At 41.2% G+C, this 22,500-nt stretch overlaps 1 protein-coding gene across 1 annotated transcript in view; it reads left to right on the forward strand.

Annotated features, from left to right (window-relative positions):
- The first annotated feature begins 2,372 nt into the window (after nt 1-2,372).
- The window catches only part of arhgap36 (Rho GTPase activating protein 36), a 76,194-nt gene continuing 56,066 nt past the window's right edge, over nt 2,373-22,500 (forward strand). The window contains exon 1 of the mRNA XM_079672192.1: nt 2,373-2,919. The gene's annotated coding sequence lies outside the window, so the exon portion shown is untranslated. The remainder of the gene's footprint in view (nt 2,920-22,500) is intronic.

Below are 22,500 nucleotides of genomic sequence, written 5' to 3' on the forward strand. Positions count from 1 at the left end.
TGTGTGGTGTGTGTGTGTGTGTGTGTGTGTGTGTGTGTGTGTGTGTGTGTGTGTGTGTGTGGGGTCGTAAAGACTGGAAAAAGTTATACTGTACGTACAGACCATTTACCTTATCAATCATACCAACTGTTTTATGACTATTAATTGCATTTAACATTGTAAAGCCTTTGAGTTCATTGTTTTAGTTTTACAATCATGCAACTTTAATGTTTTAATTGGCTTTCATCAGCCTGGTTGTAGCTGGCAGTTGATGAATTGCTAGGAAGATGTCAGATACTCACAGAACGGTACCTGCACAACAACAAAAAGCACAAAGTTAGCAGCTATTTCATTGGGTTAACACATGTCTTTGTTTGAAATAGACGTTGTGCAAAGTGTATTAGTGTTGCTACTTAACTGATACAGTTAAATGTTCATCGTTTTGTAATGTACTCTAAGAAAAGTGTCTGAGATTCGCAGAAGAGAGATTGAAACATTACTGATAGTAAAAGCACATTATTATATGGCTTTCATGGCCATCAAGATATTTTGAAATGTAATCTACAAGAAGCAAAGTCTGGAGCTTCAACTAGGTTTCTTATATACTTTGACTTCTGCCCAGCAATAATAACCTTTCTTTTGTTGGGTCATATTCTGAATTATAAGGTAATAATACTTATGGATGTTGCCGTACGTGGTACCAGACATGCAACCATTTTGTTATTCTTATCTTATTCTATATAACTTGGCCGTGACTCTCTCTCTCTCTGTGTGTCCTTCCGCTCAGACACATCCAGTCAGCTGCATCACTTTCCTCTCAAACTATTATTTCTGCATCTGCCCATCTATCATGCCTTGTTTCTCTCTCTCTGTCTCTCTCTCGTTTCCCCCATCTGTCTCCCCCTCTCCTCTGTCACGGTCAGCACGTGCGGCTCCATCATATTTCCTGCTTGTCTTTATGATTTGTGGGCTGTGAGTCTGGAACTTTATTTGGCTCCATGAAGTGGACAAATCACATTCAAATGAACGAGTTATGTAAGAGTTGGTTATGGTTAGGTACTGCATTCTGAGGCTGTGACCTCTGCACCTGATGCAGTGTTTCTGGTGTTTGTGAGGTGATCACATGTCAAGTAATCTCTTGAAAAGTGTGTCAATTATCAAATCAATTCACCGTTAATATTGTGCATGAAGATTTGCTTTAATTTGTTCAGGTTGTAAGACATGTTTGCATCGATGGTGTTGATTTCAGTGTCAGTGAAGATGTTTTTTTAAATGTTCAAATCTCTATAAAGTAGCTGGAAGAGTTGAATTGTTGTTGGGATGTTCAATCTTGTATCATTTGTACTTACACAACCACTTTAAAGTTTGCTTTGCGTTAATAAAAGAAAGGTAACTATCTGATATACAGCAAACAGAAAAACTAAAATGCTGTTGACTGCGTTTTTACTGGAACTACTTTCGAACAAAGAAATAGTTCCAATTATTTCAGAGAACGTGGGTACTGCTTATGGAAAGAAAAAAATTCAGTCATCTTTCAAACCTTTTTCTAAACAACTACTAAATGCACTTTTTAGTATTGATTATGATAGTTGCTGCTTTCAAGGTGCAGAATTGAACTTTTAATTAAAAACAGACTGTAACCTGAGAAAAAGTGCTTGGAAATAAAAAAAATTCAGCAAGCAACTTAATGGGCCTTAAGGTGAGTTTGTGGCTGTTTCTCAATGTCAAATAAGGATGCTCCGGAGCCACTATTTCAAGGATGCTACGTCATCGAGTCCCGCCGAAGGACTGTTCCGATGTCCAGGCTCCTTGGAATTCTACCGAGCCCGGCGTCCTTTGTAGCGAGAAATTTCGAGGCTGCACATGTGTATCCTCCGCGGTCCTAAAATCCCCACAATGCTTTGCGCACGGACCAATATCCAAATCTTTGGCGGAAATCGAGCTCCATTTAAGGCGGTGCCTCGCATATGACGCACAACTGCACACCTGTTAGCCTGTTCCACCATTCTTCGTTTTCCGAGGCTAGGAAGGATTCTTGCCTCGCTTCTGAAGGAAGTGACTCGGAAGACATGTCCTACCAAGGACGCGTCCTCGACATTGAGAAACACCCCCAGTCATCAACACACTTCCTGACTCTCTGGCAGTTTCTCAATCGCGATGATGCTTGCTTGGTAGCACATGTCTTCCGAGTCACTTCCTTCAGAAGCTAGGCAAGAATCCTTCCTAGCATTCGGAAAACGAAGAGTGGAACAGGCGAGCAAGTGTGCAGGTGTGCGTTACATTTTCCGCCACAGATTTGGGGAAATTAGTCCGTGCGCAAAGCATTGTGGGGATTTTAAGGATGCGAAGTCTACCCATGCGCAGCCTCGAAATTACCCCCAAACCAAAAACGCGGCCTCGGTGGAATTTCAAGTATGCTGGAGATTGGAACAGTCCTTCGGCGGCACTCGATGACGTAGCATCCTTGAAATATTGGCTTGGAAGCCAGTTTCCTCGAGATTGAGAAACGGCCTCTAAATTGTCCCATCAGTTTGAAATCAACAAAGCAAACTCTCCTGCTTCCCGTCAGCCAATCAAATCTCTTGCTCAAACTCCCGCCCTTACCCACACAGGAGCCAATCAGCTATGAGCAGAATTAGCTGCACCTGTAAAGAAACATTTACCTTTCTGAGACCAGCAGCATGATGTTTTCTGGAGCTAATAGTGCTATTTATGATAACATGTCTTACCACCAGTTGTAAAACAAGCCTAACACGACATACGTGTCTCGTGATAGAATTAAAATGACCATAGAAACAAGAAACCAGGAAGCTAATGTGACCACAATCTCACAGAGTTTCCTGCTTCTCTTCGGTGAAAGAATACAAATGCATAAGAGAGAGAGGATTATTCTGCATGGTGGCTGTGTAATGTCTGCCCAGGACAATAACAAATAACCCGGTAAGACTTTTTAAAATGCTTAAATCAGACTTATCTGTTCTTATTTATGTTTGCATTTAAGCTAATGTGCACGGTGTTCTTTGGCCATGCTAACGGAGAACATTTGATTAGTTCTGCTTTAGAGGAAGCCTGCAAATTGAGCTCCCAAAAAACTTGTTTTCATCCCAATTTAGTACTTCATGACTAAATGCATCAGATTGTATTTGTAACTAGTATCTTTTAGGATAAATGCATCTAGAAAAGTATGTTTTAATGTCAATGCAGCAAGTTTTATAAGTCGAAGTGCATCAAGTAGAAATGATTTTGTTTGTGTCTAAAAGCATCAGGATATAATGTTTTCTTTACCCTTCATACCATTTAATCTGCTTTTGGTTGAGCTATTGCATTCTTTGAGACTTTTCTGACAATATAAATGTGTGCGTGGCTTTGTTGTAATGAGAGAAATGTGTTGATACATCTGCTGGATATGACCCAACATCTGGGATGATATGCTTCATAGTGAACACCACATGTGTTGATGGCATAAAGTGGGCAAGGTGTAAATGCTGGAGATTTAGAGGGTGGTGACAGGTTCACGTGTCTCAAAAATGTGGGAAAAGTTGATTTCCACTTGCATTGGTTATTTCTGGGTGCATTTTCCACCATTTCTTTGTAAAATGATCTTACAGAATACACTTTTTTTATCCTCTCCAGCTTTTTAGACATGTCTCTGGGAGGAATTTAAATAAGGAAATGATTACATCTGTGGTAAATGTCTCCATCACGAAAGCATTTTGCCATTGGTGGGAAGTTTGAGTTAAAGTACAAGTCTTTTTACATATTTGCCATCCTACATTTTAGCTTTCTGTCAACAAATCCCTCACAAAAAGGCCCAAAACCCCAAAGTATGTTACCTACTCACACTTGAAAGACTTAGTAAAGTTATGTCATTTAATTTCTAGTTGAACTCAGGGTGTGATACCATTTTTAAATACTGTTATCACCAGGAGTACACCATGGCCTTGTTGTAAACAATGGCTATAAATTGATAGTGACAGCAAGTGTGTGTGAGATAGATTGGATTACTTTTAATACCCTCCAGACTGAACCAGACGGCGGTTTAACTGACTCACGCTCGCTCTTGTTATTTTCAGCTACTTTGTTTTAAAACCAGCACAATTTCCATAATATCACTCTGCTGACAGACACCCACATTCATTTTCTCCACTCTTGTGTGTGTGTGTGTGTGTGTGTGTGTGTGTGTGTGTGTGTGTGTGTGTGTGTGTGTGTGTGTGTGTGTGTGTGTGTGTGTGTGTGTGTGTGTGTGTGTGTGTGTGTGTGTGTGTGTGTGTGTGTGTGTGTGTGTGTGTGTGTGTGTGTGTGTGTGTGTGTGTGTGTGTGTGTATAAAGTGGTTTAGTAGAGAGTGCCGGTGCCTTCAGGGTGTCTTTATAAACAGTGTGTAATCTCCCATCAATTGTGCCTGCTCAGTTATATAACCAGTGGGTACTTCATCTGCAGATGTTCTACATGTCACTGAGTAAAACACCAATGAACAGTTGTTTTGGAGACAGAGCAGATGAAAGTAGATCGTATCTCACCATGTTGAGCTCATGTGTGATCATGAGTTTAACTATGGCCTAATCTGTGTTTGTTTGTGCTGTGGTAGTCTGAAAAAGGTATGGAATCATTTCATCTTTTTAGTAAGACAACAGGAAAACAACTTTTTGTTTTGTAAAAATGAAAGTTTAGTAATATCGAAAATGTCCGATTTGTTTATTTCTGACACAGTGTGAAGGTAGAAAGTGTGTTAAGTATTATTATTTGATGACGCCCTTAGTCTGTGTACTACGGTAGCAGTCGCACTGTTATTCTGTTCTTGTATGAAGGTACGTCCTAATGTGACGTCACTACGTTGACTGTTGTCAGTCTGTGAATAAACTTACCGGAGACATGCTGAAGAGAATACCGAGTCTGATTTACTTATTGTTCATACGCGATTCATGTGCACCCAAGCTTAACAGGTTATGGGCCCAGGCAGAGTTGGACACAAACCGACTTGGAGATAAGTGAGTTAGATTATCGGAAGAAGTGTTACGCGACGTATTACGCGTTAGCCAATTAAGCTAACAAGCTAGCTTAGCAAGTGAAGTATATTAGCAAGCTAGTAGCCCTCGCGGTAAAGTTGGCGCGCAAAAATGGCAAGCAGAGCAACAGGTCTCCTGGCACCGCAGCTCTTATTCAAAGGATGTGAAGATAAGTATGACCTTTGGGAAACAAGATTCCTAGGCTGCTTACATACTCTGAGGCTAAAAGAGACTATCTTACATGAGCCCACCGGTGCTGATCAAGAACAGCTAGATGCAGATAGAAGGAAGAATGCTGATTGCTATGCTGAGCTAATAAGGCTGATAGATGATAAGAGCCTGTCGCTAATAAGACATGAGGCCGCAGATGACGGCAGGAAGGCTCTGAAAATACTGAAAGAACATTATTCAGAGAAAAGCAAGCCGAGGATAATAAACTTATACACGTCGTTAACGAGGCTGCACATGGCAGACAACGAGAGTGTTACCGACTACATGATAAGGGCAGAGAACGTGATTACAGCCCTGAGAGATGCAGGCGAGACCATGAGTGATGGACTGACCATAGCCATGATACTAAATGGGTTACCAGACTCCTTCAAGCCATTCGCCGTCCATGTAACACAGAACGAAGATAACGTTACGTTCACAGACTTTAGAAGAAGATTAAGGGTCTATGAAGAGTCAGAGAAAATGAACACAGCAGAATCCACAGATAATGTGATGAAAACATGTGCAAGGCAAGGCCGAGGCACCAAGACGCACGCTAGCAACAGAAGAGATGAAGATGCCAATGTGACGTGCTACAAGTGTGGAATAAAAGGACACATATCAAGAAAATGTTTTCGAAAAGTGTGGTGCGGTTACTGCAAAAGGAATACACACGATGAATCACTCTGTAAGAAAAAGGGGGGAGAAGATGGTGCCAGAAAAGTCGCAGAGGAACAGAATGGCGACCAAGACCATCTCTTCAAGGCCAAGCACACAAAGAGCGGGAAACCACCAGACAACGTGAAGATGAAAGGCATCATGGTGGACGCAGGAGCGACATCCCACATCGTGAACGACATCGGAAAGTTTAAAAGCTTCGACGATTCATTCCAGCCCGAGTCTCATTCAGTGGAGTTAGCTGACGGGACCAAGTGCAATGGAACAGCACAGAGAAGAGGAACGGCGGTGATATGTCTATTAGACGACGCCGGACGACAACACAGAGCACAGCTACGGGATGCACTGTACATGCCCTCATACCCACATGACATCTTTTCGGTGGCAAGAGCAACAAACGGAGGGGCGACAATCACCTTCAAGAAAGGGGACAGTCACATGGTTACCAAAGACGGCAGCAGGTTTGACATCCATGAAAGTGTAAATTTGTATTACTTACCAACTGTTGAGGGGAATGTTGACCAATGTAAAGGGTGTCACGACATGCAAACTTGGCATGACATTTTGGGTCATTGCAATTACGAAGATGTACAAAATTTACAAGGTGTAGTGAAAGGCATGGAGATAAGAGGAAGTGCAGTCAAACCAGCTCAGTTGTGTGAAGTGTGTACACAGGGCAAGTTCACCCAAACGAGAAATAGGGAGCCAGACAAAAAGGCTAAGATGCCCTTAGAACTAGTCCACACAGACTTAGCCGGTCCCATGTCAACACCAAGCATAGAAGGGCACAGATATACACAGTCTTTTACAGACGACTACTCTGGTACTATTTTTGTGTATTTTCTAAGGTCCAAGAGTGATACAGTGCAGGCCACAGAAAGGTTCTTAGCAGACATAGCACCTTACGGAGAAGTTAAGTGTATCCGTTCAGATAACGGCACTGAGTTTACAAGCCGAGACTTCCAGGCACTGTTAACCAAAAATAGGATTAGACACGAGACGTCTGCACCCTATTCACCCCACCAAAATGGTACAGCAGAGAGAGGTTGGCGAACTCTCTATGATATGGGCAGATGCTTACTGATAGAAAGCAAGTTACCAAATAAACTATGGAACTACGCCATACAGACAGCAGCTTATGTAAGGAACAGGTGTTACAGTAGGCGCACAAAGAAAACGCCATACGAGCTGTTCACAGGCAAAGAACCAAATATATCCAAACTTCAGAAATTTGGGTCAGTGTGTTTTGCTTACAAACAAGAGAAGGGAAAGCTCGACCCTAGGTGTGAGCAAGGTGTTTTCATAGGCTATGATAAAAATAGCCCAGCTTACCTGGTGTATTATCCAGACACAGAGAGGGTCCAAAAGCACAGATTGGTAAAATTCACAACAAAGGGGGATAAAGAAAAGGAAACACAAACACCAGAGTCATACAATGAATATGGTGATAGTGATGTACATCCCAGGGTCAAGGACAGCGATGAAAATGTTGTTGATGAATGTGATGTGGGAAATGTGCCAGGTCAAGATACTCAAAGTGGTGCTTCTGGGACTTTACCTGAACAGACTGAACGTACACAGCCGGGTAAAGTCACCGAGACTCCAAACAGAAAAAACCCACCCAGAACCAGGAGGAGACCAGCTCACCTACAGGAGTTTGAGACTGACGATACGGAGGACAAACTGCAAACATGCATGGATTTTTGTTACAGAGCAGTATGCGACATTCCTCAAACCTTCCAGGACGCCATAGCGTCACCCAAATCAAGGCAGTGGAAAAATGCCATGAACGAGGAGATGAGATCACTGGAGGAGAACGAGACCTTCAACCTCACCCAATTGCCACCAGGCAAACGGGCAGTGGGGGGTAGATGGGTCTACGCACTCAAGAGTGACATTGATGGGTCAGACAAGTACAAGGCGCGATTTGTAGCTAAAGGCTACAGTCAGAAACCAGGAATCGACTATGATGAGACATTCTCAACCACAGCTGATATGACAAGTGTAAGAGTACTCATGCAAAAGGCAGCACAGGAGAACTTAATCTTACACCAAATGGATGTTAAAACAGCCTATTTACATGCACCCATTGATTGTGAAATATATATGACACAACCAGAAGGTTATGAGAAACAGTCAAAAACAGGTGAAGAGTTAGTATGCAAGTTGCACAAATCTCTCTATGGTTTAAAGCAGTCAGGCAGAAACTGGAATGCTATGTTACATACATGTTTGACTGAAAATGGTTTTGTACAAAACCCCGCTGATCACTGTGTGTATACAAGAGAAAAGCACAGCGAAAAGGTAATCCTAATAATATGGGTTGACGATCTCATTATAGCAGCCAGCAACGAGGGTGTATTGGAAAGTGTAAAGGGGATGCTCACTGAAAGGTTCAAAATGAAAAACCTGGGAAAGTTGAAATATTTCTTAGGTATAGATTTTGAGCAAACAGAAGGTCAAGTCAAAATGTCTCAAAAGAGATATGTGAGCAAAATACTGGAGAGATTTGAAATGCAGGATTGCAAGTCCAGAGACACACCATGTGAGCCAAAACTAGAATACACAGCAGACGCTGAAAACATTAAAGAGCCAAGAAAATACAGGGAGGCAGTAGGAAGTTTAATCTACTTGTCCACATGCACTCGACCAGATATATGTTTTGTGGTCAGTAAACTATCTCAGCACTTTGCTGAACCAACTGAAGAGCACTGGAACACAGTAAAACATGTGTTCAGATACCTTAAAGGTACAGCAGAACAGGGGTTATGCTTTAAGAGAAATGACACAGATAGACTAGGTCTGAGAGTGTACAGTGATGCTGACTGGGCATCAGACGTAACAGACAGACGTAGTACATCAGGATATTGTGCCAGTCTCAGTGAAGGAAGCTCCTTGATCTCATGGAAGGCAAGGAAACAACCTACGGTTGCACTATCTACCTGCGAGGCAGAGTACATGGCCTTAGCATCAGCCATACAGGAATACATCTACTTAGAACAATTACTCAGAGGTATAGACAAATACAAATATGCACAAACAAAGGTGTACGAAGACAACCAAGGTACTATAGCACTAGCCAGAAACCCAGTAAGCAGGCAAAGGTGCAAGCACATTGATATTAAGTACCATTTCATAAGGGAGACTGTAAATAGTGGAAAGGTAATTTTGGAATACTGTCCTACTGAGCAAATGATCACTGATGTGATGACAAAACCAGCCACCAAAATAAAGCTAAAGAGGTTTGCTCAGGATATGTTTGGCACCTAGAAGGGCAAAGAGTTAACATAGTTAAGGTAAAAGAAAAAGAAGCCTTATTTTGTTTTGTTCTCAGGTAACCCAGTAAGCTAAGAGCGAGTGGGGGTGTTAAGTATTATTATTTGATGACGCCCTTAGTCTGTGTACTACGGTAGCAGTCGCACTGTTATTCTGTTCTTGTATGAAGGTACGTCCTAATGTGACGTCACTACGTTGACTGTTGTCAGTCTGTGAATAAACTTACCGGAGACATGCTGAAGAGAATACCGAGTCTGATTTACTTATTGTTCATACGCGATTCATGTGCACCCAAGCTTAACAAAGTGTTCCTTCATGTTGACGTCATGTGTTTGGACCGTGGCACATACTTGCCAACCTTGAGACCTCAGAAATCGGGAGCATTTCAAAATGCAAAATGGAGGGGGGGGGTGGGGGTGGGGGTGGGGGTGCTAGTGGATCGCCGGAGCTGTTAGATTAACATTAACATGCTTATTGTAGTTGTAAGTGCACTGACTTGCGGCCTGTAGCACTGTCCTTGATGGAGCATATGTGTGGGCAGGAAAGGAGTGAGCAGAGAGTAGAGTAGTTTTCGATTCTTGTTCTGTTTTCTGTGACTATCTGCCTCACCCTGTCAGACTTTCAGTTGCGCACGCTACTAAAGAGACGTGTTACCATGGAAACCAAACAATGGTGTAGCTGTATTAAAGTCCGAGTGCAAACAGTCCTGAGTAAATCTGATTTTGTCAGAAATCGGGAGAAATGCGGGAGAAATATGACCCCGGGAGGACACCGGGAGAGGGCAATGAAATCGGGAGGGTTGACAAGTATGCCGTGGCATCATTTGTGTTTATTTGCAGTGTGGGAATTGGAAAAAAGTCTATATACATGCTTGAAAAGACGGCCAAAAGTCGTATAAAATGCTTGTTTTCTGATCATTGTTCTGCCAGTTAGGTGGTGTTGGTGTGTTAAGTGTCCGATGTTTCATTCCCACATAGTTAAACATAAATAATCAGATGGTTACTGAACACATGAATGTAGAAAGTGTTCCTGCAAGTTGAGGTCAACTTGACTTTGTGTTTATTCACCACCTGGCAAGTTGCAAAATGCTTCATTGCCAAGCTCAGCTCTTTCTATCCAATGCAGAAATGGAGATGGCTATCCATGCCTTTATTTCATCCCGGCTTGATTATTGTAATGCTCTGTTCTCCTGCCTCAACAAAACATCAATAAACCGGTTTCAACAGGTCCAAAATGCTGCAGCCAGATTACTGACTCGGTCCAAAAAAAACATGCCACATCACTCCGATTCTTTCTGCCCTGCACTGGCTCCCTGTCCATCTCAGAACCCAATTCAAGGTACTGGTCTTCACATATAGAGCTGTCCATGGCCAAGCCCCAGCCTACATCAATGACCTCATCCACCCTCACATCACAAACCGGGCTCTGAGGTCCTCTGAACAAAGCCTCCTAAGGGTGCCCCGAACCAGGCTAAAGACTAAGGGGGACCGTGCCTTTGAGGTGGTGGCTCCAAGGTTTTGGAACAAACTCCCCCAGATAATAAAAACTTTTGCCTCAATAGAGATTTTTAAGGGGCAGTTAAAGACCCACCTGTTCCGACAGGCCTTTGGGTCGTCGGAGGAGGTGAGTTAGTGGCTGTCTTTTTTGTTTTTATTGGTGTTTTATCGTATGTATTACCTGCTGCTCTTTTATTCTACATTGTATAGTTTTACTTTGAATTGTGTCCTGTGTACTGTACTGTAAAGCACTTTGTACATCCGTGTTGAGAAGGGTGCTATATAAATAAAGTTTTACTTACTTACTTACTTACTTACTTCTTATTCTTTTCTGCAATAGTGAAAGTTGAGTTATATCAGTGCCTAGATCTGAGGATGTGGTCAGAGGGCCGGTTAATCAGTAGCTGAAGAGACTCTAATCATTGTCAGCTCCGGTAGGGAGAGATAACGTGTGTGTTTGTGTGTGTGTGTGTGTGTGTGTGTGTGTGTGTGTGTGTGTGTGTGTGTGTGTGTGTGTGTGTGTGTGTGTGTGTGTGTGTGTGTGTGTGTGTGTGTGTGTGTGTGTGTGTGTGTGTGTGTGTGTGTGTGTGTGTGTGTGTGTGTGTGTGTGTGTGTGTGTGTGTGTGTGTGTGTGTGTGTGTGTGTGTGTGTGTGTGTGTGTGTGTGTGTGTGTGTGTGTGTGTGTGTGTGTCCCAACATAAGCGCAGCATGTTTTGTAGACGTGTGATTTCTGCATGCATTCCTCTGCGTGTCCTGAAGGACCTCAGCTGTCCCGGCGTGATCTTTTCCCTTTAAATTATGACAGGAAAAACCACAGGATTCCCACTTCGTAAAGCTCAGTGTTTATTCATGTAGATCCACGGGGGAGGAGAGCAGTGGAAACATCAACGAGACTCTTACCATCTTTTATGAGTGTTTTATATTAGTGTGAACATTCAGGTTGTTCTTGGCTTCTCTGCTGCTCCTGAATCTTCTTTCCTCACTCGTGGAAACAAAGATGGACGTTGATTTACGGACGTCTGAGGGGGGGGGGGGGGGGGGGTTTGTTGCTTGGCTAAAGAGTTGAGAAGCACTAAAATAGGCTACTATCATCAGTCTGGGTTTTATTGTTTCTCTGTACGAATGGGAAGCTAGACGCTGGAAAAGTGAACTTTGAAAGAATATTTCACGGAGAATGTACATATTTGACTGCCTTATCCCCACTTCTACCATCTGCATTTAAAAAAAGATACACACATTAAGACTTATAATCCAAAATAAAGGTATACATCAGTCTGAAATGAATACTTTAAGTATGTTTTGAATGCTGATACGTCTGTACTTTGTCTCACATGAGTATGGTACATTATGTATGATGCCACCACTGCATGCTTTCCAAATTGATATTACATTTTGGTCAAATATTTTACAGGAATCTGGTTTTATTTCATATCTCTTATAGACTTGACTTTATGAAAAACTATATAACATCTTGCTTTCAGATCCTACCTCATGATATATTTACTAAACTCAGCTTTGAGCAGTTCTTCCTGGGTTCTGTGACATGTGAACACCCAGATCAACAACAAATTACCGGATTGGTCCATTTGGGCCAATCCGGTCGTTTGTTGTTGATCTGGGTTTTCACGCGGAGCCACTCACACACCAGGACCCCTTGTCTAACTAACAAGGAGTCCCATTGACTTGCATAGAGCTCCCTGAACGCTGGTAATAGACGAGTTGGGATGGCGGAGAAATGCTCTCCGTAGACCCATTCTCACAGCGTTATAATAAACCTTTTTCTTACTCAATATCAAGCAACACTTATTGTTTTTACTTCGGCTGTGAGTGTTTGTGTGTGCTCGGGATGAGTTTCGCTTGTTCTCGCTGTATCGCCGACCTGGAAACCTGTCCGCTCCTCGTAGCAGCTCGCAGCAACGAGCCTCGCTACGTCCCGACCAATCAGAGCACAGTGGGCTCATAGGGAGGGGAGGGGGGGGGGGGGGGTTGGTGGGGCAGGAGCTCCAACAAGCCGTTTAGGACAGAGAGTGAATACACATACTATACAGAGATGCTGTATGAGAAACCAATGTGAGTTTGGAAAATTGCACAATATACATTTATTTTAGTAGACCTCAACAATGGAATTATGATCAGTAGAATTGGCCATGACATGGGACCTTTAATAAATTATATTTTCTTGACTTCTTGAGGAAGCCTTTTTGAATAAAGGCCCACCACAACTGCATTGGCTGCACTTCAACAACAGAGCTAATTCTATGACGACTTTCTAATTGAAACATTTCTACGTCAAGGTCAAGAATGAACCTTCAAACGTCAGGACTGTGACTGCTGTATAGCACCAATTTTTCATCTCGTGTTTTTCTATTGAATCTATTCTAGTAGACCTCAACAATGGAATTATGATCAGTAGAAATGGCCATGACACGGGACCTTTAAGGGGATTTACCTCAGTCATTTCACGTTAACGCTTTCTGTCCGGAAATCTACTTCTAAATATAATTGAACGTTACACAAGCAAAGAGGCAACTTGTCGAAGAAGAGGAGGAATTTCTCACAACAGACGAGCATACTTGTCAACCCTCCCGATTTTCGCGGGAGACTCCCGATTTAATTGCCCTCTCCCGGTTTCCTCCCGGGGTCATATTTCTCCCGCATTTCTCCCGATTTCTGACAAAATTAGATTTACACACGACTGTTTCCACTCGGACTTTAATACAGCTACACCATTGTTTGGTTTCCATGGTAACACGTCTCTTTAGTAGCTCGCGCAACTCAAAGTCTGAGAGGGTGAGGCAGATATTCACAGAAAACAGAAAAAAAATCGACAACTACTCTACTCGCTGCTCACTCCTTTCCTGTAAAATACAGGTCCAGCCCACACATATGCTCCATCAAGGACGGTGCTACAGGCCGCAAGTCAGTGCACTTACAACTACAATAAGCATGTTAATGTTAATCTAACAGCTCCGGCGATCCACTAGCACCCCCCCCCCCCCCCCCCAATTTTGCATTTTGAAATGCTCCCGAATTCTGAGGTCTAAAGGTTGGCAAGTATGCAGACGGGACGAATTGCCAATTTCAATGCAGAAGAAAGGCATCTTGGGAAACGTAGAACCTTATTAACTAAGATGACGTACATTTTCAATTTAAAAAAAAAAGGAGAAAACCCATTAATATAAGACATAACATGACATTTTTGACGTCACAGGATATGTCCGAGACAGCCGGGTCTATCTTCAAAGCCCTCGTTGGCATTTTTCACATTTCCTGTCTTTTCCCTGCAGAGGAATCATCCGCCATGACGCCCAAAACAACACAAAAAAACACAGCTTTTATCCTGGGATGGATGGTCCTGTCACCACCGTTTATCTTTGTCACTTCCTAATAACCACATCACTTTCCTAATACTCCATTTACTTGTAACTTGTACTGGTCGTGACGTTAATACTGATAATGTGTTTGAGAAGCACGCGGAATTTGAGCACAAAGCATCTGGTGTTTACAGTGATAATAATAATAAATTTCATGTTCATAGCACACTTTAAAAACAATGCCATCTCACGGTGCTTCACAATGCTACGAGGAGACAATTATTATTAAGTTATCTAAGGAGCATATTGAATAAAATATGGTAGTATAAACATATATTAATAATAATATACAGTGACGATATCTCTTATTGTTGACCTATCACCTACCTTTGGCTTTTTCTCAGTTACTGCTTGTACTTACCTGCGAAAAGTAGTGCACTATAATTCATAAATAACGCCTAATTGTGAGGCAAGACGTACAGGCCGGGCGTTCTCCTATAAAATCTAGCAATTGTTACTCCTTAGATCCCCATAGTCTATTTTCATTCGCTGTAATAAATGTTATCGTTACTACATTCATACCGGCAAATTAAAATGTTAATTGCAGGTTCTATTGTATAGTGTTGTCCAATTTGTATTGGTGTTTCAATTGCTATATTTCGATGTATATAGGAGATTGTTTTCCATAGTGAATCAAGTTTGTTTTAATTACAAAAGCTGCTTGATCGTCTTCTTGCCAAGAGGAATGCCTTGTACAGAGATTGAATGCTGAGATTTAACATATTGCTGTACTCTGTCTTGTTTAAATACATATACACAAAAACGTATGTTGAACAGGCTTGAAAGCAGATGGTGAAAACATGGCATATCTTACTTTAGGGTCATCCAAGAAGTGAAAATGAGAGAAGAAGAACAAACAAATCTGCTGCTGATTAATGACTCAGTTACACGTCACCATTTTGGTTCATGTTGAGCTTTCATTCACTTTGCTTATTATGCCTGTTTTTAAATGCCTTTTTAACAATGTATTTGTGATGAAAAGTGCTATATAAATAAAATTGCCTTTCCTTGCCTTGCCTTGCCTTTCCTTGTCTTGCCTTGCCTTGCCTTTCCTTTCCTTGACTTGCCTGGCCTTTCCTTTCCTTTCCTTTCCTTGCCTTCCCTTGCCTTGTCTTGCCTGGCCTGGCCTGGCCTTGTCTTGTCTGGCCTGTCCTGGCCTTGCCTTGTCTTGTCTGGCCTGGCCTTGGCTAGATACATCCAATACATCCAGATTTCTACTGTACTGTATTTGTGTTTCTTACCTGTTCAAATCCACCCAAAGTGAGACGGATCCTTTTCCTTTTAATCTGATTTTAAAGTATTGAATGTAAAAATGCAGAGAATGCAAACTGAGGAATGTCTGAACTGCGATAAGAAATGTTAGCCTGACATTTTGATCATTATCTGATCATGTGAATCAGTTGCCTTGCGTCCTGGTCAGGGTTTGAATAATGTACGTATCATTTGCTGCTTTAACAGTGAGCTCACAGTCACTCTTGCAACATATGAGATTATCTATTTCCAAAAAGCAAAAGCATTGTAACTGTAGACACTCCTTGTTTATTGCTATTTTACAACACGGAGTTGCACAATGAAGCGCTATCAACCTCCATTCTCTCTTCTCCTCTCTCCTGTATTATTATTCATCGTGCGTACTTGCGCCATAAATAAAATCCCACCTCTGCAGTTCCCCGAGCTGCAGGGAGCCTTTTGGTTTATTTTGGATTGTTGTGTTGACGGTTTTCAACCTTGTTTCCAGCAGCAGTAGCAGCTATTTCCAGTTGGAAAGTCTCATAAGGCCTGATATCTCCCTCAGGCGGTGGAGCAGACCAAACACGGAGCAAAAAGAGGAAAGAATATTGGACTTAATTTAGAAAAACCTTAAATATTTACAAGTTTAGGATTTGGAAAAGCTTCATAATGTTTAAAAAGATACTAACATTGATTGTCTTAGTACCAAAAGTTGACTGTTAACCACATCTATGCCCTTAAATGAGTGCCCACGTTTCCTCATGCATACAGTAGATTAACGCATACAGATGTATTATTCAGAATATAAGAGCCAGTAGGAATCTAAGATCTGAGATATATGGGAATAAAACAATTTAAGATTTTTGACATGTTTTAGGAACTAAGCCTCTTTGAGACTGAGAGGTACTCGACACACGCCCTATATTTGTTGAATTAAAACCCCAAAAAGAAATTGATGCCCTTTGAGGATTTGAATTCTGAAGAAGTGCTTTGATATATTTCTTCCCCGGGCCAGATTCCCCGAAGTGTTTTTAAAAAATATAAGATCAGGTTCTTTGTTCTATCGACTGCGCAGAGTTGATTTAAGGAATAAAGGAGCATCGGGAGAACAGCGTGTCTTTTCAAATTGCAGGATTCACTCATTTGTAATTGTGTCTTTTGTTATTTCTTCTTCTTGTGTCTATCACTCTTCTTAAATCTTGGTCTGTAATCATGTAATATAGGTTTTAGTGCATGTGAATGGTCTGCAAAGACTAAATATCCCAGTAACGCTTCTATTGGCTAGCGCTCCAACACATTGTACGTGATAGGCTAAGGGGCGGGACATCTCTAAGCGGTTGACCAATCACAGCAGAGCTGGCCAGCTAACCAATCAGATCAGACTGGGCTCTGGTTTCAGACAGAGGGTGAAAAGAGGTGCTGTAGCACAGGCAGTATGAGAAAAATAAAGAGCTTTTTGAACATTAAAGCAGGGAGACATGTAGAGACACTACATACTGATATACACCTGGACATCAGCAGGAGAGGACTCTTTAAAGTAGAGACACTACATACTGATATACACCTGGACATCAGCAGGAGAGGACTCTTTAAAGTAGAGACACTACATACTGATATACACCTGAACATCAGCAGGAGAGGACTCTTTAAAGTAGAGACACTACATACTGATATACACCTGAACATCAGCAGGAGAGGACTCTTTAAAGTAGAGACACTACATACTGATATACACCTAAACATCAGCAGGAGAGGACTCTTTAAAGTAGAGACACTACATACTGATATACACCTGAACATCAGCAGGAGAGGACTCTTTAAAGTAGAGACACTACATACTGATATACACCTGAACATCAGCAGGAGAGGACTCTTTAAAGTAGAGACACTACATACCGATATACACCTGGACATCAGCAGGAGAGGACTCTTTAAAGTAGAGACACTACATACTGATATACACCTGAACATCAGCAGGAGAGGACTCTTTAAAGTAGAGACACTACATACTGATATACACCTGAACATCAGCAGGAGAGGACTCTTTAAAGTAGAGACACTACATACTGATATACACCTGAACATCAGCAGGAGAGGACTCTTTAAAGTAGAGACACTACATACTGATATACACCTGAACATCAGCAGGAGAGGACTCTTTAAAGTAGAGACACTACATACTGATATGCACCTGAACATAATCAGTCACTTAAGTAATTTGAATATTTGTCATGAAGCTTCTTGTTTGAAACTTAAACAGTTGTGTCTCAGGCTGAAGTCATCTCAGACTAAACTTTAATACAACTTCGTCTTTCAGGAAGTTTTTGAATACTTGCTGAGTATTAACCACAACAACAAACAGACTTTAAAATAAGAGCAGAGGATGTTTTTTAGGAGGGGGGATGAATCCATCACAGTGATGGTGATGATGATGATGATGATGATGATGATGATGATGATGATGGGTGTGGATGTGAACGTCCTGTTTAGAGAAGAGAGAGAGACTTGTTATCGATATCCACGCTGGAATCTTGTTTCCTCTGTCGGCGCTGGCATTTCCTCCTTTTCCTAAAGATCCTCCGGGGAAACAAACGTAGCGAGAGAAACACACCGAAAGATGATGGGAAGAAATAGAGCGAAATGTAAGGGGATATTTTAGCGAGAGAGACCCAAAGAACCTGGGAAGAGAGGGGACATTATTAGCTAAAATAGAAGAAAAATAATTGTGATTAAGTAATGTTTAACACACTTAAAGGGAATAAGAATCTTGGCCCACATTGATAGCAAGTAAGGTAGTTAACGATGACAATTTCAGATGAACTAACCACCAAAAATACTGAGCGAGTCTTTTATGATTCAATTAGCTATATGTATTTAAAGAATTATATGGAATATTATCAGACGTTAGGTCAGGTATCTGTATTTCCTTTCTTATGGCCGATATTTTACCGAGAGACACGAAAAGAAGCTGGGAAAAGAGGGGACATTGTGACATTTTAAAAATGGTTTCCTGTAAAGAAGTATGATGAAGTAATGTTTAACACACTCAAAGGGAATAAACTTTACTTATTGGCAAACATTGATAGTTAGCTATTGGTCAATGAGGATTTCTGGTTAAACAAACACCTTTTTCAATTACTTAGATATGCATTTAAAGAGTTGGATGGAATATTATCACACGTCCTCTCAACAACTCTCAGGTATCGGTATGTTAGGGATGGGAATGATTAATCGTATATTCGAATTGATTCAGGTATTCGAATATGAGTTAATTTGTTGATTACATATTATGAAACGGACTAATTAAATGTATACAACAGTGTCATTTTAAATATTTGAAAAATACGTTCCACTTTAACGGAGAGTCCTACACAACAAACGGAAGGAAAAAAATGATAGGATATGTAGATTTCGGTTAATCGTTTAAACCGTTTTTCTGGGGGTCGAATATTCAAATATACATTTGCTTTCAAATTCCCATCCCTAAGTATGTCCCTTCTTCTTATGACCTGTCTTATGGCTGTTACTCATATATATTTTAGCGAGAGACACCCAAATAAACTGGGAAGAGAGGGGACATTATTAGGAAAAATGATCTCCTATAAAGAATTATGATTAAAGGTCACCTATCATGCTATTTCTAGGCAATAGTATAGGTCTCAGATATATAAAAAAATATATATAAACATGTCTATGAAGTGTTTTACTCAAAATCCCAAACAGACCACCCATTCTAGCCATGCCTCATATCCCTCTATTTCACTTCCTGTTTCAAAAGTGCTGATTTGGGGTATAAAGCTTTACAATTAAAAAAAGGAGGGGGCTGAGCTCATGTGGGACCCGGCAGCTACTGTCTAAACTAAACACTGCAGTGATGAAACGCCATATCATGGATTATCAAGGATTATCTCTGAAACAGTATGGAGCTCAAAGGCTTTCTCTCTTGCCGGTTATACCACAAGGTGAGTTCCTTTTTACTTCCTGCTTCTTCACACACATGCTCTCCAGTACAGGTTAGCTCTGAGTGTTAGCGATGCTAATGTAAACACCGGCCACATTACATCCAAAACAGTCGGGCATTGTTTCTGATAGCAACGTTTCTGATTGGGCCGTGGGTCCACATTTCAGATATTACGTCATATCGGACGCAAATCTGGATCAGCCCGTTGTTCCCCCGTTTTTAGAGATTTGGGTACGGAAGAAAAGAGAGAGGGTTTTATTTTCTGACGCTGCGTGAGTTCCCCGACACACCAGGGACACATGTTTATGTATAAAAGACATCAAAAAGTGCATTTTGCATGATAGGTCCCCTTTAAGTAATGCACACTCAAAGGGAATGAACTATAGTTAATGGTTAGCAAGGTAGTTAGCAAGGTAGTTAGCAATGACACTTTAAGATGAATTACACACTAAGAAAACAAAGCTTATCATTTTATGATTCAATTACTTAGATATATGTATTTAAAGAATTAGATGGAATATTATCAGACATCCTTTCAACATCTCCCTTCTCCCTATGACCTGTCTTGTGGCCGTTACTCACCCTGTCTGAACGTCATTTAGGAACCAGTAACTCTTTATCTCCTGACACGCTCCTGACTTCTGATGAAAATGAACTCTTGACACATCCACTCTTATCTGCCTGCAGAACAACGCTTGAAGGTAACTGCTCTTCAACTGCAAGTAACTGTGAGATTAAGTACAGGAAATCATTGTGCACTTTGAGCCACAAGCCATAAAATGTTATCCGAAGACTTTTTAATAATCGAATATATGATCACTCGGCATGACATCTTTCGCAAAAACAATGACTATATACAGTATCTAGAGCTCAGTGTCCTCTCCTGTGAGTGTGTTTTTGGACACGCTCAATCGAGTGTTTCAGAACTTGGCTGTACGCTCAGTCACGTAGAAGCCTGAGAAAAAGTGATCCAGGGAACTTTATAGCCAAGAAGGAAGCATTTACTGTGTGTGTGTGTGTGTGTGTGTGTGTGTGTGTGTGTGTGTGTGTGTGTGTGTGTGTGTGTGTGTGTGTGTGTGTGTGTGTGTGTGTGTGTGTGTGTGTGTGTGTGTGTGTGTGTGTGTGTGTGTGTGTGTGTGTGTGTGTGTGTGTGTGTGTGTGTGTGTGTGTGTGTGTGTGTGTGTGTGTGTGTGTGTGTGTGTGTGTGTGTGTGTGTGTGTGTGACAATATGGTTTTGCTTCACGTGTCAAGTCCTGCAGATTAAATGTCTGTGCTTTCCGTGAGTGCGAGCAAAGTGGAGGAATTAATTACATCTACTGTTGTTTTGAGAAGAAACAGTGATCCCATTTTTTTTTTATTCATTGATCTAACAGGGACTCTTCACATTAATTAATATTTCTGTAAATATGCCAGAGTTAGCAAAGAGGCTATTTTTCACCTGTAGTCCCTGGCAGGGGCGCCATCAGGGGGTGAAAAGTTAGGATGATTCTAAGGGCCCGTGACTGACAGGGGCCCAAATTATTTTAGAACATTAAGAAAAAAAAATGTAAGTAACCAATTTGATATCTTTTCATGGGGCCCAAAATCCCTGGCGGAGCCCCTGGTCCCTGGACAGATTGTGTACAGTATGTCAACCTAAAACACATTTAATTTTAAACAAGCAAATAAAAACATGTAACATACAGTACTGGAAATCTTAATAAAAAAACAAAAAAAATAGAACAAATAAACAAAACTAAATAAGAACATTTTTAAAACACAGGCATGGCAGACAGAAAGTGGGTTATAAGGTGCACAATTTTGGCAGAGCGGAAACCTCTCTAATTTTGAATTGGGATTTAAATCAACTAAATGTAGTCTGGTCTCTGAGTCTCTGGGTGTTTCTCAATGTCGAGGACGCTTCCTTGGTAGGACATGTCCCTCCGAGTCAGGTCCTTCAGAAGCGAGGCAAGAATCCTTCCTAGCCTCGGAAAACGAAGAATTGCGGAACAGGCTAACAGGCTAAAAGGCTAACAGATGTGCGTCATATCCGAGGCCCCGCCTTAAATGGAGCGCGATTGCCGCCAAAGATTTGGAAATTGTTCCGTGCGCAAGCATTGTGGGGATTTTAAGACCGCAGAGGATACACATCTGCAGCCTCAAATTTCCCGCAACGAAGGATGCCGGCCTTGGTAGAATTCCAAGCATCCTAGACATTGGAACAGTCCTTCGGCGGGACTCGATGACGTAGCATCCTTGAAATAGTGGCTCTGGAGCATCCTTCCCCGACGTTGAGAAACACCCACAGCCTCCATTGCACTTCTTCAGTTAATGAAAAACTATGGTGTAGAGTTGTAACGATAAATTACAGAACATTGAATTTGTAGGCAGATTATCCTTTTTATTTTGAAGGATACGGAGCATAACATCCATTGTACTAAGAGTGAACTCTTGCCTTCATGTTCCTCATTGATTATTCATGACTTTCTCAACAGGTCTGTGCAGGATTCACTTCGCTGCGTGACGTTATTCTAGAGGACAAACAGAGAATATAATCTGTTTTCAGTTGGTGTCTCGGCTCATTTACACAAACTGGAAACACAACATAAACTAGGGGTGGAGTGAAACTAAATACACTTAATTACACATTTCTTAACACGCTTATTAGCTTTGTGCTTTTTAACTTGCTTCACAAATTTGACCTGTTTTTCTGAGAAACTTCTTTTTAAAAGTTCAGTTTTTAGCAGAAAAGCTACATATGATAATTTCATTGTATACGATGTAGACTGAAGAAGTTCAAATTAGCACAAGCTTAAGCTAAATTAGGGAATTTTAACATACACATTAAATAATCAGTAATATTACACGTAATGGTAAAACACGGACATTTTACTGCACAATAAAAACTAAAACCTTAAGTACTTTAAGATCATTTTGCTGATACTTTTACAGAAGTAAGGTTTTAAATGCAAGTACTTTGACTTCTAGTAGAGTGTTTTCACAGTGTGTTATACATACTTTTACTTAGGTAAAGGATCTTGAGGTCAAAGGGCACTGACATTTATTTAAAAACCTAAAATGGGTAATTTAAATCTGTGATTTTTTATTTGACAGTGCATCTATTCTCTGCTCTAATTCACATTGTGATGAACAAGTGATTTGTCTTGTAGTACACCGTTTAGACTGAAGGGGGCAGTGTAGTCAATGAAGTGCAACCCTAACATGGATATCCTGCTCCTAAAGTGTGTGTGTGTGTGTGTGTGTGTGTGTGTGTGTGTGTGGCATTTTTCTGTGTCTGTGTTTTAACGGTGTG

Source organism: Notothenia rossii (genome assembly GCF_949606895.1).
Source record: "Notothenia rossii genome assembly, chromosome: 3".
NCBI lineage: Eukaryota > Metazoa > Chordata > Actinopteri > Perciformes > Nototheniidae > Notothenia > Notothenia rossii.